The following is an 18,119-nucleotide window of genomic DNA, read 5'->3' as shown; positions in this document are numbered from 1 at the left end:
CTTTCCTTGAGAATAATGTTATCCAAAATCTAAGGACGATGCTTGGGGAATGTTGAACTCGGAAGATCCTAGATTTATTCTTGAGAGAATAAGGAGAGATTAACAAGAAGTAGAATGGGAGAGTGGTGGAGTTTGGGTGCTTCCTGTGGTTTTTTAAAAGGGAAAGGTGATAGGACTCATGCCTAGTTATTTGTTGGATAATATGTTTATTCCCTGGATGTTTACCTGGGATATTGTCGAATTGTGCATGGGAAAATGAATTAGGCATCAAATCAATAAGTCAACACTTCACATCACCTTGATTTGGCCGAAAACTACATGGAAACTCCTTGGCATGGCCGAAATCACATGTGATTTCGGCCTAGGGGAGGAGATTTCGGCCTAGGCTTTTGGGTCGTGTTGATTTTGGTCCAAATGGTGCTCCAAGGTAGTGTTTCCGGCCTTAGTGGGTTCTAGGTTGTTGATTTCGGTTTAGGGGTGTTCTAGGGTGGGTGGGGGTACCAGGCTAAATACTATAAAACACTGTTCTAAATTCATGATTTATATTCTAACTATTTGACTAGTCTTGCTTTGTTAAAACTTGTTTACTTTCAAGAGGTTATCATAAATATGATTTCCAAAGTATATATATATATATATATATATATATATATATATATATATATATATATATATATATATATATATATATATATATATATATATATATATATATATGTATGTATACTTGTGCCCTTTTGGTTTTCAAGGTTTTTTTTGTAACAAGGTTACAATTTAGACCTTTCTTGATCCAAATTTTTCGGGTTGTCACACTAACGGATAAGGGACAAGCATTCCAAGAGGCTAGCGGCATATCTACGGATGTGAGACTCGACATATGGATCGATGTCTGTGCGGTGTCCCGGGTCCTCCATGTATATCTTTTTCCCGGTGAATGACCTTGCCTTATACGTGTGTCAACTGGTTTCGACCTGCCATAGGCTCATCAGGGAGGCGGCGTTTGCCCCTGACCAGTTGTTGTCTAACCCAAATGGTCCCATTCAAAGTCATGCCTTCGACCAGCACCAAGGCTCCCTGACTCTACCCGGTTCTCAGCATCACTTGACTTGCCGAGAGGCAGACCCACCACAGGACTTCAACAAGCAGACAAGAACAACCCACTTAGTGCTAAGACGACCCTTTTATGCGATCAAGCAGGCAAACCAGATGACACGTTTTCATTCCTCGGCAAATTCGGGCCGTAACATATTGCTCTAACTAAAATTCGATGATTCTCCAAAAGTTCAATGATGCTCCAAAAAATAACTTTGATGTTGCTCCAAAAATATGCGATTTTTTTTAAAGAAAAACTTGATGCTCAAGAAAAAAGGGGTTTTGGCACAAGATGATGAACACCTTTGTTGTTGTAGATGGCACAAGGTGAAGATGCCAAGAGAAGAACTTTCCCCAAAAAGAGTTGATGTTGCGCTAAGACAATGATAAAAAACCCTTAGAAGTTGCGCCAATCAGAAGTTTTGCGAAAAAAATTTGTTGCGCCAATGAAGTTGATGGCACAAGAAAGGATGTTGGCGCAAAAGAGGTAGTTGAGCAAGAGAGAGTAGGGTTGGAGTAAAGGGCAAGGAATACTTGTCGCACAAAAGAAGGAAAAATGAGGGGTGGCGCAAGAAGGGGTGCGAGGGGGAGTTGGTTACCGAAACGAAGAGGATGGCGAGGGTCAAGAGAGATGAGTGGGATGGCGCAAGAGGGAGTGAAGATGGATGGCTGTTAGGTGCATTTTGTTCACCCTTTTTGCACAACTTTTAGTCCCTTTTATGCATGTATTTAGCTTAGTTATATTTCATTATTCTTGCATTATTATCATATTCATGTTAGTCTCTAGAACGACCTTATTTGCACACTTTCATGTCTCTTTCAGGTAAACCGGAGGTTGGAGCGCGCTTTTGGAGGTGCCGGGGAGCATTGGTGAAGATTACGGGATGATCGGGCGTAGAACGGAATAATTGAGAAAATCAAGTTTGGACTCGGAGTCAGAGGGCAACACGGGGCGTGTCTGACCATTCCAGGCATTTTGACCTCACTGAACACGACCCGTGTTCATTTAGGCTATTTGGACACGGGGCGTGTTGGTCCAGATGGACATTTTTTAACATCATACTTTAGAGTTGGAATCGAGGATTGAAGGGTGTGTTTTCACTTAACACGACCCGTGTTGATTTACTCTATATCGACACGGGCCGTGTTCGACTTAAAAACTGCTTTTTGGCAGTTTTTCCTATTTTCCTTATGTCGAGAATGGGGTCATTTTGGGGGGAAACAGAACATACGAGAGCACTTTTGGAGAGGAGAATTCAAGGATTTTAGCAAGGGTTTGTCCATTAATCATTGGGAAACATTTTAATTCCTTCTTTGTAAGCATTTTAGCACTTAATTTCATCTTTTAAACTTGTTAATCTTGTTCTAGCCATGTGTGGCTAGAACCCTAACTTCTCCAATTTCATGTTTTGACTTTTTGGTTGTGAATCAAATCATATGACCTGATGTTTGTGTTTAATTTCTATCTAGTGAAACTGATTTTATTTCAATCGAATGTTTGATTCTAGTAATGATTCTTATTGGCCATTTGAATTAGGTTTAGGTCATTCAAGTTATTCATTTTGCAAAACCCGTAATTGTTTTGTGAATTGAACTAAGTAACAAGCATTAAACTGATTTCTTATGAATGAATTTAGTGTAAATCTTTTCACACATTCTTACGCTCCCGAGCTTGTGAGGAGTATTGGGTGTTGTTGGGAACATTCACATTAAGCTTAATGCAATCTTTCAATCTAATTCTAAGAGCTTGTTTAGATTAGATTAGCAAGGTTAGGATTAATCAAAGAGCCTGTTTTGATTGATTAATGTGGTGAATGGAAAGTTTTAGAGCTTGTTAATGCTTTCAAGTACCAACTTAGATAGAATGAAACAAATGTCTTCTCATCCTTCATTCACATTGCTGGATTGTCATACATGAAGTTGGAGTCCTTACCAAATCTGAACTTGATTCATTCGTTTAGTTGTTTACTCGTGTTTTAAATTTGTCTATTTAATCATTGCATTCAAAACCCCCCTCTTAATCTTTTGTGAACAAATACCTTACGCAAAACAGGTATAGACTGATTGTCCCGTGTCTCTGTGGATCGAACCTGCTTGCCTTGTACTACCTTTCTAGTGAAATATAGTGGGATTATTTTGGAGTATATCGTACCCCTTTATTTGTTGGGTTTGACACGCCTAACAAATTGGCGTCGTTTTCTGGGGACACGGTGTTACTAATTGTTTATGCCTAGATCTTTTCGTACAGGTACACCACTGCCAATTGACTCGGAGATAGAAAGGACTGCAAAGAAGTTAAGGAAGCAAGCCAAGCTTCGTAAGAGGCAACCGATTTCCGGTACTTCTTCATCATCTACTCCCCCAGTTATCAACATTTGGGAGGATATACCCCTCTCAAGTGTATCAGCCTCAGAAACAGAAAGCCCACCACTCTCACCACAACCATCCTCACCCATAAATACCACTCCACCCTCTTCACTTGTTCATAATATCCTAAACCCTTCACCTACAGAAACATCACCCACTTCTCAAGCCATGGCAGACAACCCTGGAGGGAATCGAGGTCCTCCAAACCCACCACCCAAACAAACTCTCCGTCAATGGTCAAGACAAGAGGTTACTCAACAACCTCTTTGCATCACATACCCAGCCGCCACCAACTTGGAACTAAAATCCGGCCTCATTCACTTACTCCTAACATTTAGGGGTCTGGAAAATGAAGATCCTCACAAGTTTCTCACAGAGTTCCATGTAGTATGTGTGGGTATGAAACCACACAATGTGACGGAGGATCAGATCAAGCTTATGGCATTCCCCTTTGCAGTGCAAGACGCAGCTAAAGACTGGCTCTATGACCTCCCACCGGGGACGGTGACTACTTGGGTAGACCTTGCACGGTTGTTCTTGGATAAGTACTTTCCCGAAATGAAAGCTTCAGCCCTACGGAGGGAAATTATCAGGATCAAGCAATACAAAAGAGAAGCTTTCCACACATATTGGGAAAGATTTAAGAAACCATGTGCCCGTTGTCCAAAGCACGGGATTACCGAGTATCAGCTCCTACAGTACTTCATTGAAGGCATGAACCCAATGGAAAGAAGACTTCTCAATGCTTCTAGTGGCGGATCTTTACCCGATAAGACTCCAACCGAAATCCGCAATCTAATCAAGAACATGGCAGAAGATTCCAAACATGCAAGCCATGATGAAGAATGGTACTGTAAGGGTCGAATTATTGTAATTAGTCAAAGTATGTTTTGAACTCTTCGAATATTTAGTAATGTATTTTACTAGGGCGCTTTTATTCGAAGCTTTAGAGTCAATGCCTTAGTATATTTTTTGTATGCTTTCAGTTCCCTATAAATAGGGTTATTTACTAGAGTTAAAAAAGAAGTTTTACAGACTTGTCTACTATTCTCTGTAAAGAATTCGAAAGCATAATAGAGCATAACAAGATCATATTTACATCGTGTGTTCAAATCTCATATTCTTACTTGAATTCATACTCTGATTAATTCATTACTCGATTCATTGATTCATCAATTGGTATCAGAGCAGGAATCATATCTCTGATCTGATTTTCACGCTGTTCAAAAGGTTTTTGAATCAACTTTTTGATTCAAAAGTTTCCGCACTTATTGAAAGTGAAAAATTGTCTAGATCTTAGTCTGTGATTCGATTCTGCATTTGAATTGTTGAATCGAGTGTTATTCTCATCAATTCGATTTGATTCATCTAGTTTGTTTTCAAATTCTCAAATCTTTTCAAACTTCTCAAAATCTTCTTCCGTACACCAATGGCGAGTTTCAATCTCAATTCGATGACCTCGTTTTCTCATCTGCTAGGTTCATCAACCAAAATTCCAATGCTAATCCCTGAATACTATGATCAGTGGGCTGATCGTATACAGGATTATCTGAATGGTCTGGATGAAGAATTATGGTCATGTATCACTGGAAATGTCAATGTTCCAGTGAATGTTCAACCAATTGGATCATCTTCTACAAATTCTGGAGTTGATAATTAAACTGATCGTCTGAAGAAACTGGAGAAGAGGTGTATGAGGGAACTGCGAGGTGCATTACCTCCAGTTGTGTACAATTACGTTAGGAGTTGTACAACTGCAAAGGAAGTCTGGAACAATCTGAAAGATAAATTTCAAGGAAGTGAGAAGACAAAAATCAATTCAGTTAAATAGTGTTTGGTTGAGTTGAAAGATTTCAAACAAAAAGAAGGAGCAACAATTGAAGTTTACTATGATCGTCTGAACGAGTTAATCTATCGGTGCAATCGCTATGGAATTACCAGGACATCAATGGAATTCAATCTCATCTTTGTAATGGGGCTTCGAAAAGAATGGAGAAGTGTGAGTATGATGGTGAAGAATCAGCAAAGTTTTGATACATCAACTCTCAATGATTTGTACAATCAATTGAAAACACACGAAATTGAGGTAAATGAAATTGCTGAGGAATCGAAGTTGAATTTGGGAAGTCCATTAGCTCTTGTATCAAAGATTTCTGAGAAAGAAGCTGAAAATGGTGATTCTGAGGAAGAAGAAGGATTCATCATGAATTCGGATGATGAAGCAATAGCATTTTACTCAAATAATCGTGTCAAGAAATTTTTCAAAAAGCCGTTCAATTCGAAGACTAAGCTTGCTGAGGTGAAAGGAAATTCTGTGAGTAAAAATGTTGTTGAGGAGAAAAAGAAAGTTGAGAAGCAAGATTCGAAGATAGCTGATGGAAAGGGTGAGAAGAAGCTGAAAGGTGATGCAGGAATAGATTGTCATTATTGCAACGGTGCGAATCATCTTGCAAATGAATGTATGCTTCGAAAGAAGGATGAGAGGAAGAATAAAGTCAAAGATGAGGCATACTATGCAGAAAAGCTTGAGGTGGTTCGTGCTAATGCAAAGAATTTGTCATTGGTTGCAAAGGGTGCGCATGAGGATGAAGATGGAACTTATCAAATCTGGTCATCCGGGTCAGACGATGAGGAAATGAGGAATCCAACGCATGGGGCGTTGTATGCGAAAATGGAGAAGGACTCAGATGATGAGGAATTCGAAGTGAGGGGACGATGCTTCGTATCCAAAGCAGCTGACAAATCTCCAATGACAACAAAGGTACGCAAAATTCTCGAATCTTTTTTATATTCCTACACATGCTTATGATTCTGAACTAATTTCTTTTGATGAGACGGTTACTTATTTTGATTCAATTGTTGTGTCTGCTAGCAATGAGGCCAACAAGCTGTCAATGGAGTTGTTAGAGGTCAAAAAGAGATTAGACATGAAAATAAGCAAAATTGAATGTTTGGAATTACAAATGACAAATATAATGTGTGATAGGGATAGGTTATCGAGTGATGTTAAACTTTTGCTAGCACAAAGAAACATCTATTGTAATTCTGCTAAACGACTTTATAGCAAATTAACTGATTTACATCATTCATGTGATATAAGTAAAGAGCAACATAGAAAATTACTACATTTCCTAGCATTCGAAAGAGCCAAGGTAGATAATATTTCGTATGATTATGAGCAAATAATAGCTGATTTTGACAGAGTCCCTGATGATAGATATAAATATGGAATTGTCAAAATTGATGAATGTCTTGATGCGAATGAATTAGTTAACATAGTGAATGATACTTTGACTAAATCTGAACAAATTCAAATTTTGAAAAAGACTGAGAATTCAACATCTGATTCTCAATCTAATTTTGTTGATATTGAAGATAATTCTGACAATATTAGTGAAATTAGTGAACTTGAAGATGTTGATTGTTCTCAGTTGTCTATTGTTAATGTTGCTTCAACATCTAAAGGAAAAGAAAAAGTTAAGGATTTGATGGTTGAAAATGAAACTGATATACCCTCAACTTCGAAAGTTTATGATATGAACTTCGTGGATCTCAAAGACAGCCAAACTGATGATAGTGATGATGAAGATGAAGTGAACATTTCGAAGGAAAAGAAATCTTCAAAGGAAGAAGAAAGTCCTCGAATTGTGGTTGATCAGGTGTATGGTGATACACAAAAGTTCGAAAAAGTGATGAATGAAAAAGGTGAACACTATCTTGAAACGAATTCAGTGGTTTATCCAAATTTCAAATGTACAGATAATGTCATTTTTCCAAATCAAGTTTTCGTAACTACTGGAAATGTTGAGAAAATCAAACCAGAATTAAAGAAGTTAGTTGAAGAGGATAATTCAAAAACAACTGATGAAGGTTTTTTCGCAAATCAAAGCACAGTTGAAAACAATTTAACAAAGAATTCGTATGTTTTCCAACGTCAAAAACCACAAAGAAAATGGGTTGAAAAATTAGAAAATTGAAAAAGAGAATTCAAAACAAGTTGAAAAGGAATATGAAAAAGTTGTCAAATTAAACTCCAAGGAATTCAAAGATCAAATTGACAAATTTTCGAAGGAAAACAACATTTCAAAAAGACAAGCAAGAAAGAAAATATTTTGGCAAAATGTGGAGTCTCAAAAGATGTCTGAATCACAATCACCCAAAAATGTTTTCAAAGCTAAAAATTCATCTTTTTCAACAAAACCTCAACATTCATCTCAATCAAATCATTCAAAGTCTGAAGTGAATAAACAACCAAGGTTTTCGAAAGTTTCAGAAACTAATATTCCAAGAAAATTTTCAAATAACTCAAAATCAAATCAAAAATTCTTTCAACGTCAACATTTTAAATCAACAGTTGATACATCATATGCTAAATCTTTTATAACAAAACCAAAAGTTGATTTTGTTCCTATAAAGCCAAATTTTCCAAATAAAACGAAGAAAGAAACTATGAAAACTTCACGAGAAAAAGGAATAACGTCAAGGAAGAACATTGATCATTGGCTTGAAGGAAAAGGAAAGATGTATCAGTCAAATACATTTTCAAAGGAGCAAATTCACGAAGCATATGAAAAGTATATGAATAATTCATCAAATGGCAGTTCATCGTCTAAGGATTCGAACATATCAGTCAAAGCATGGAAACCAGTTCTAAAAGCAAAGAATGTTCATTCACAAACTCAGAATTCGAAGCGAAGACTAGTGGAGAAGATGCGAAAGTTGTGGGAAAAGTCTTTTCTTCGAAAATCCCTATAACAAAACCAATAATTGTTTCTGCTGAACAGGTGACTTCAACAGTCGTAACAACAATGCCAATTGCAAGACCAATTTCGAAAGGAATTGTGATTGGTAAATCTTCGGAGACTGGTGGGAGTGGTTCAAAACCAAAAGATACAACTGACAATCAAGCATTAAAAGATAAAGGGAAATCGATTGTTGTGGAAAAATCAAAAGAAGAAAAGAAGGCTGAAGTTGATGCTGAAATCGAAAAGCTCAGAATAGTTCAAAGCATTATGGCTCAGCGAGCAAATGATCCGAAGGGAATGGATAAAGGGGATCCAACTAAACACTATAACTACGAAACAATCGAGGCCAAGGTTGCATTCAATCACATGTATTCATTTGAGAAGAAACCAAAGCAGAGTTATTTGGTCACAAATAATGATGCAGGCCAGTTGGATTTTCCCATAAACGAAATGATATTTATCTTGCCTCAGTTCAAAGCAGAAGGAAATTTTAAAAATAAAGATGAAGGTACACACATAAAAATTCGTTTTCATGCTGTTCTTGGAAAAGCCCCTGAGGAAGTTTGGTCTTAAATAAAAATCAAGAAGGTCATAAGTATGAAAAAGGATGTGGTTTTCGAAAACACAGTCCAAAATGTTAAGTATGTGGTTGCCAGGGCAAATGGAAATATTTGCGAATTCACTGTTGTAGATTTTCCATTAATGAACTTGTATGATCTTATACAAGTTGCATTACTTTTGAAAGACAAATCATTCTCATACCTTCAAAACACAGAACCAGATGAATTCAAGATTGGAGTAGCTCACATCAAGATTTTTATCGAAGACTATTATGAGTGCTTGGCACTAACAGATGTTGAATTAGCTACTGCTAAAGGAATGGAAATTAAAGCTCCGATGGCTCCTACGAAGACTCAGGTTGAATTGAAGAAGTATGCAGATGGTGAAATTTGCCTAAAGCCTTTTGGAATTGTCTTCGCAGGAAAAGACAAAGCTGGAAAGTCTAAACGGTTCTTATTCCAAGCAAGTGAAGTCGAGAGATATTCAACATCTCAATATACGAACTTGATTGTTCGTATGAATCATTGCAAGAAGAACAATGAAGGTGACAAGAAAGAGCTGAAGAAGATTATCTCCTGGTACACGGAGATTCGAAGAGTATTACTGTATTCCATCACACTTCTTACAAATTAAAGACTTCGACTATGATTACACAGGGGGAGATTGTAAGGGTCAAATTATTGTAATTAGTCGAAGTATGTTTTGAACTCTTCGAATATTTTGTAATGTATTTTACTAGGGCGCTTTTATTTGAAGCTTTAGAGTCAATGCCTTAGTATATTTTTTGTATGCTTTCAGTTCCCTATAAATAGGGTTATTTACTAGAGTTAAAAAAGAAGTTTTACAGACTTGTCTACTATTCTCTGTAAAGAATTCGAAAGCATAATAGAGCATAACAAGATCATATTTACATCGTGTGTTCAAATCTCATATTCTTATTTGAATTCATACTCTGATTAATTCATTACTCGATTCATTGATTCATCAGGTACACGGATGCACCCCGAGGTGTAAAGGAAGTTCAAACTTCTCAGATTGAAGCTTAATTTTCCGAGCTCACAAAAGTAGTAATGATGTTGGCCAAAGACAAAGGTGTGCAGCCCACACCCCGCACATGCGGTATTTGCACTCAAGTGGGGCATCCAACCGATATGTGCCCACAACTCCAAGAGGAAGATTATGAAGAAGCAAAAGTCATGGGAGGCTATTCCGGGTCAAATCAGAGAGGTTATGAGCAACCACGAGGTGATCAGAGATGGAACAATAATCAGGGTTGGGGAGGAAATCAACAAGGAAATTATCAGTTAAATCAATCACATCAATACCAGTAAAGACCACCATTTCCTCAAAATCAACAAAGACCACCCTTCCAACCTCAAAATTACCAGCCAAGGCATCCACAACAACCACCTCCACAAGCAGGTTCTTCAAACATGTCACTAGAAGATATTATCAAAAGCCTTGCCACAAGCACTCAAAGCTTCCAACAAGAAACCAAGGCAAGCATAAAAAGCTTGGAGCAACAAGTGTCACAACTTGCTCAATCCGTAAGTAAGATGGAATCACAAGGCATTACCATCTCAAATGGAGAAGAACCCAAAACACAATGCTTGTGCCATTACTTTAAGAGGTGGGAAAAGCTATGAAGGTCCAAGGATACCGGATGAAGAAGAGGAAGAGAAAGAGATAGAGGTGGAAGAAGCTATCAAAGAAGAGGAAAAGAAAAGTACTTCCAAGTCAAAGAAGCCCATAGAGACGGAGGTGAAAGTCACACCAGCTCCATTTCCTTCAAGGTTGGCAAGCACCAAAAGGGAACGGGAAGATGATGAAATCATGGCCATGTTTCGGAAGGTTGAAATCAATATCCCTCTCTTAGATGCTATTACACAGATTCCTAGATATGCTAAGTTCCTCAAGGAACTTTGCATGTCTAAGAAAAAGTTTAAAGGAAATCAAACTGTGAAAGTTGGTGAAAATGTCTCAGCCGTGTTACAAAAGCGGCTACCAAAAAAATGCAAGGACCCGGGTGTTTTCACGGTTCCTTGTAAAATGGGTAACCTTTTTGTACCACGTGCCATGCTTGATCTTGGAGCATCAATTAATGTCTTACCCTGTTCAAGTTATATGACAATGGGAATTGGACCTTTATCAAAAACCGGAGTTATCATTCAACTTGCCGACCGGTCTTTGGTACACCCGAAAGGTGTATTGGAGGACGTGTTAGTGCAAGTTAATGAACTTGTATTTCCCGTTGACTTTTATGTTTTGGATATGGGTGATGAAAACACCCCACAATCGAACTCCATCCTTTTGGGGAGACCTTTTATGAGTACCGCAAAAACAAAAATAGATGTAGCCAATGGTACTTTGTCTATGGAGTTCGATGGTGAGGTGATTAACTTTAATATCTTTGAAGCCATGCGTTATCCTAGTGATATTCATTCTTTAAACTTCATAGATGTTATTGATACATGTACTAATGATTGCTTTGAGATGTCAAGCCAAGATGTGCTAACCACCATCTTGAGCAAACACTTTGATGAGACAGGGATTAAGAATTTGGCTGACAAGTACACATTGGAGGATGAATTGATTGAGGTAATCCATTCCTTGGAAAAAGCACAACCCATGAGAGTTGAACCACCCCACATGAAGCTAAAAAGTTCCAATCCGAAACTTCTCCCATCCATAGTACAACCACCGACTCTTGAGTTGAAGGCTCTTCCCGACCATCTCAAGTATGCCTATCTTGGAGAGGAAGAGACATTACCAATGATAATTTCAACCAAGCTAGCACGAGAAGAAGAAAAAGAGTTGGTTGGAATTTTGAAGAAGTACAAGGAGGCTATTCGTTGGACCATTGCGGACATAAAAGGGTTGAGTCCATCATTATGCATGCACAAAATATTGATGGAAGAGGACTTCAAGCCAACCCGTGAAGCCCAAAGGAGATTGAATCCACCTATGATGGAGGTAGTGAAAAAAGAGATCATAAAGCTCTTGAATGCAGGTGTAATCTATCCCATTTCTGATAGTAAGTGGGTAAGTCCCGTGCAAGTTGTCCCGAAAAAGGCCGGAGTCACTGTTGTTAAAAACTCCGAAGGGGAATTGGTACCCACCAGTATGCAAAACGGGTGGAGGGTTTGTATCGATTATAGGAAGTTGAATGCTTCCACACGCAAAGACCACTTCCCTTTGCCATTTATTGATCAAATGCTCGAAAGATTAGCTGGGAAATCTCATTATTGCTGCCTTGATGGTTTTTTTGGTTTTCACAAAATTCCGGTTGCCCCGGAAGACCAAGAGAAAACCACATTTACATGTCCTTTTGGCACCTTTGCATATAGACGCATGCCTTTCAGCTTGTGCAATGCACCCGCGACTTTCCAAAGATGTATGGTGAGCATATTTTCAGAATATGTCGAAAATATCATAGAGGTTTTCATGGACGATTTTACTTTTTATGGAAATTCTTTTAAGGAATGTTTGCAAAATCTCACCAAAATCTTACAAAGGTGCATTGACACAAATTTAGTCCTCAATTATGAAAAATGTCATTTTATGGTTGACAAAGGCTTGATACTAGGACATGTGGTGTCACAAAAAGGTTTAGAAGTTGACAAGGCCAAAATTGATGTTATTAAGAGCTTACCATACCCGACGAATGTTCAGGAAGTGCGTTCTTTTCTTGGTCATGCATGTTTTTATCGACGGTTTATTAAGGATTTTTCCAAAATCACGGTGCCGATGTGTCGACTTCTACAAAAGGAGGCTGATTTTGAGTTTGGTGATGAATGTAAGAAGGTATTTGATCGTTTGAAAGACTTGTTGACATCCGCCCCCATTATTCAACCGCCAAATTGGGATCTTCCATTCGAGATCATGTGCGATGCTAGCAATACCGCGGTTGGGGTGGTTTTGGGACAAAAGGTTGACCGAGCACATCATGTCATCTACTATGCATCAAAGACCCTTGATAGTGCACAAGGCAACTACACCACAACGGAGAAAGAGTTGCTTGCTATTGTCTTTACTCTAGAAAAGTTCCGACAGTACCTCCTTGGAACTAAAGTGATCATATATTCGGACCATGCAGCCATAAAGCACTTACTTACAAAGAATGATTCGAAGCCGAGGTTAATACGGTGGATGCTGCTTATGCAAGAGTTCGATATTGAGATCAAAGACAAGAGTGGAAAGGAGAATTTAGTTGCGGATCATCTAAGCCGCATTGTATCACCCGAAGATGGTATACCAATCTGTGACACATTTCCAGACGAGCATCTATTTGTAGCCAAAGAAGCACCATGGTTTGCAGATATCGTCAATTATTTGGTCACAAGTCAATTTCCCCCAGATTCATCCCATTGGCAAAAAGATAAAATCAAGAAGGAAGCGAAGCGATACATATGGGACGAGCCGTACCTTTGGAAGTACTGTGCAGATCAAATGATCCGAAGGTGTGTTGAGCAAAAGGAGGTACAATCTATCCTTAATTTTTGCCATTCTTATGCTTGTGGTGGTCACTTTGGACCCCAAAGGACAGCTAGGAAAGTTCTAGATAGCGGATTCTTTTGGCCTTCTATATTTCATGATTCTTATATGTTTTGTGCACATTGCGAAAAGTGCCAAAAATCCGGGTCTTTAAGCTCTAGGAATCAAATGCCCCTTACTCCCATTTTAGTGTGTGAGATATTTTATGTATGGGGTATTGATTTTATGGGACAATTTCCGCCCTCTTTTGGTTGTTCATACATTTTATTGGCGATGGACTATGTGTCCAAATGGGTGGAGGCTAAGGCCACCCGTACTAATGATTCCAAAGTTGTGGTAGATTTTCTCAAGGTACAGATTTTCTCACGGTTTGGCACACCAAAGGCGCTCATAAGTGACCGCGGGACCCACTTCTGCAATAGGATGCTCGAAGCTGTTTTGAAGAAGTATGGGGTGACACACAAAGTCTCAACAGCTTATCATCCCTAAACCAATGGACAAACCGAGATCTCAAACAGGCAAATCAAAAGCATCTTGGAAAAAACGGTCAACCCAAAGCGAAAAGACTGGAGCATAAGGCTAGATGATGCCATATGGGCATACCGTACTGCCTTTAAAACCCCCATTGGTATGTCCCCATATAGGCTGGTGTTTGGAAAAGCATGCCATCTTCTGGTTGAGCTTGAACATAAAGCTTTTTGGGCTGTAAAGAAATTCAATATGAATGAAGATGAAGTGCGAAACAAAAGGAAGCTAGACATTCAAGAGTTAGAGGAGATTTGAAATGATGCGTACGAAAGCAACATGATTTATAAAGAGAAGACAAAAGCGTACCATGACAAAATGATCTCCCGGAAGACTTTTGTGCAAGGACAAAAGGTGCTTCTTTACCACTCAAGGTTCAAGTTAATTCCAGGGAAGTTAAGATGAAGATGGGTTGGTCCTTTCGTGGTCACAAGGGTGTTTGACCATAGTGTGGTGGAAATCACGAGCAAGCAAACCGGTAAAACATTCAAAGTTAATGGTCATAGATTGAAGCCGTTTTATGAAAGATTCGAGGTGAAGAATGAGGAGGTTGATGTGTTGGGGAACCCCACGTACCAAGACTGAAGCATATTCGGGGGCAAAGTCGAGCCAACGACTTAAAACAAGGTCAGCTAACCGGGAGGCAACCCGGGGGTATTTTCGTCATTTTTCTTTAAAAAATTTCGTTCTTTGCATTTGTATGGTTTTTAATGTTCCAAATGTGTTTTGTCATTGTATTCAAACCAAAAAAACGGACCGTGGGATGCAAAAGCATTTCATTTCAATGAGAGGGAATTTTTAAGTTCAAAAGAGTGGGGAATAGCATCCAGAGCCCAACACGGGTCGTGTCCCACTTGGCCTAAATTGAACACGGGGCATGTTCATGAAAAATTTTCCATTTTTCATCCAGAGACCAACACGGGTCGTGTTAGATTTTAGCCCAAAGTGAACACGGGTCGTGTTCATAAGAAATTGACCTTGACGCATACAGAGAGCAATACGGGTCGTGTTGAGTTTTTCCTTATGCTCAACACGGGTCGTGTTCGTGCTTCGGTCAGCATAAAAACCCCCAACACGGGGCGTGTCAATTTGGCCTGTGGGAACACGGGTCGTGTTCGCGCAGCAGGCCTGGTGGTTTTTAATGAAAAAAATCGGGACTTGGCCTCACTTACCCCCACAATCACTTCATAACAGCCCCTCTCTCCCAACAAAAACCCTAGGTCCGATTTTCATCAAAACCTTTCAATTTCTACAAGATTTTGGCTTGCATCTCCAAAAAGGTTTGATTTTTATCATCTATACTTCATCTTCTCCATCCTAAACATCATTTTCTTGCATTCTAATGGAGGATTTGGGGGTTTTGACAAACCCTAGGTCTGAAAATCTCATATGATTTTGGTGTTTTTGTGTCTTAATCTTCAAAAGGGAAAGCTTAGGGAGGTTGAAGAAGGTCTTTCACATCAAGAACAACACAATCCCACGCACAATTCGGTAAATTCCTTCCAACTCTTCACTTGTGAGATTTGTGTTCTTGAGTCAAATTGCTTGCAATTGTGGTCAAATTGGACTTGATTCTCAATAGGAAATCATTCAAAACCAAATTTCCTGCGAAATTTTGGTGGTTGAATTCGTGTTGACTGGACCCGTCAACAGTTGACTTCTTTTGACTTATTGACTGGTTGATTTTTAATTTGTCCCAAATTGACTATGGAAGGTGAACCTTCTAAAAGGCTTAGACGCACCAAATCATCCGCCCGCCGTAGTAGGCCTAGGTCCCCATCCCCATCATCTCCACCTAGGTCCCCATCACCACAACCCAATCCGGCTCATGGTGGTGTCGTGTGTCTTGGCCCAATTCAAGAGGGCAAATTTGAGTCATTCCCTTCAGCGGGGTCATGCCATCCAAAAGTTTGCGTATGTGTCATCCCTTAAAGAATTGCACATTTATAAACAAGTCCAAACCCTGTTTCGCAACATAGGATGACACGGGTTATTGAGGCTCCATGAACTGAGTTACAAAGTCCCAACAGCTGAGTTTCTATCCTCAGTTGATTTGGGCCATGGGATCCTCTACTTCCGTCTCATGAATCAAGATTATGAGATTTCCTTGGATCAAATTAATGCCATTGTTGGGGCCCCAACTGAAAACACATTTGGCCCCACTGACCCAATTCAAGGATACTTTGATTTGACATGGTGGACCCAACTCACCCATTTACACCCATACGTCTCTAGCGCTGCTAAAGCCTCATCACTTATCCATCCCGTGATGAAGGTGGCCCATAGAATCATTGCTTCGCTCGTCGCCCCTAGAGAGGAGCGAAGCACCATCAGCGCGCTAGAGCTCAAAATCCTTTATGCGATGGCTCATCCCGAGGACAACCTCGTTCCTCATTATGGTCAATTTTTGTGCCACAAACTCATCCGCCTGAGCACATCCCGATCGGGAAGGATTTATTGCGGGGGTATTGTCAGCATGCTCGCCAAGAGCGCCCAAGTCCGAGCCCCATACCCCGGTCCCCACCAGCCACTGCCGGGTGAGCCTTATCTAAACACTGTTGTCCTTGAGTCCATGCGACTATTCCGTTCGGCAGCGGATGGCACACACCACTGGACCGTGGGTCAAAATCATGATCCAAAGCTCCTCATCACACCAGAAAACAAAGGCATTCTTGATCTCCGAAACACCATTCACATGACCGATTGGCAAATCATGCCATACATCTTCCCCCACTCATACTCCACCGAGGTAGATGAGCAAAGTGAAGAAAACGAGGAAGGCGATGCTGATGATCATGAAGAGGAGGAGGAGCCCCACCATGCTCCTCCCACCGGTGGTGCCAGCTCATCCCATTATGTTGCGCCCCCGTCTTATCATCAACAGTATATGGATGAATTCCAGTTAATCCATACCCGCCTCGACACCTACCAGCAAGATATTGCAAGCCTCACTTAGAGTTTCTCTTCCTTCACTACCCAGTACGCTCGGGATCAAGAGCGTCAACGCAAACATGAGGAAGATTTTTGGGCTTGGACCCGGAATTCCGGTTATTATCCTCCTCCTCCTCCTCCTCCGTTTTAGGTTGTTCCGCCCTCTTCAAGCATCGAGGACGATGCTTATCTTTAAGCTTGGGGAGGGGTAGAGTCACATTAGGTTCATGCATCCATGCATCATCATAAAAAAAAATATTTTTCCTTTTTCTTTCATTCTGCATTTATAAAACCCAAAAACATTTTTATTTTTATTTTTATTTTAAGTTTTTGCATTTCATCATTTGCATTCATATTCATCAAAAAAAAGGTGTACGATATGATGACACTCTTTACATACAAGTGCTCCATGAAGTGCGAAAACGAAAAATCAAAATGAAAAAAATACCGAAGCAACCGGATAGTTACCGGAAGTGTAGAATCAGCTGTCATAACTAGGGGACCCAAACACCGTAATTCGAGACCCTAGCCTTAGATAATAAAAAGGAATTTATATTGAAACGTTTTTTGGGTGGTAATAACAGCTTTAGGATGATTTGCTTCTGAATGTATAAAAAGAATCTTTATCGACAACTCTGGACCCACAGAACACGGACCTATTTGTTGACACGCGTTACCCCCGCGGTAACAGAGAGCTTAAGTATCAGATCCACACAGTCAAGAAAGAAGGAAGGGTACAACTGTCATATCTAGTACCCAAATCATAATTAAGTGCCAAAACGAAGAAATCTCAAGAAATTTCAAAAATGAAGATTGAAGAATCCAAGTTCAAAACGAAGTACAAATCAAAGTTCAATCAAATCAAAAGCCAATTCAAAGTCAAATCTGGCGAATGAAGAACTGTGTGATATGATACTTGTGGCTCTCGAAAAAGTGAAAGCATAGGAGCTGGGCCCCTTCGGGTGGGCTCACTGTTTCAGCGAAAGCTGATTCGCCGTGACGGGTTCTTAAGGATGCGTCGATTCTGATTCTTGGCCATCTAGTCTTGAGGACATGAGATCCGGACTATGTTATTTTCGCCCATAAATCTTAGTAAGGTATAAAGTTTTAATAAAACTAGGGTTGAATTATTAGGTTACACCGTTTCGGGTCTTCCTCACTTTGGGAGTCTGTGATATATGGAAGGAAGCAGGATGGTTGCCTAGGTATTAATGATTGGAGCCATATTGATGTAAAGTCTGATCGTACTTATATAGATTATTTACTTATGCCTTAAATTTCTTTTTGATACATTTTGTTTCTTTAGTGCTTCTGTACATATTATTCTTTTCCTTTTTCATGATTTGCATTGCATGCATTCATTCCTAGTCCTTAGGACCTTCCCGTCCCTTTCTGTTCTAAGTT

The sequence above is a fragment of the Lactuca virosa genome, chromosome 8 (assembly GCF_052849685.1).
Source record: "Lactuca virosa cultivar CGN04683 chromosome 8, Lactuca_virosa_CGN04683_v6, whole genome shotgun sequence".
NCBI classification, from domain to species: domain Eukaryota; kingdom Viridiplantae; phylum Streptophyta; class Magnoliopsida; order Asterales; family Asteraceae; genus Lactuca; species Lactuca virosa.
This window is presented reverse-complemented; position numbering follows the sequence as displayed.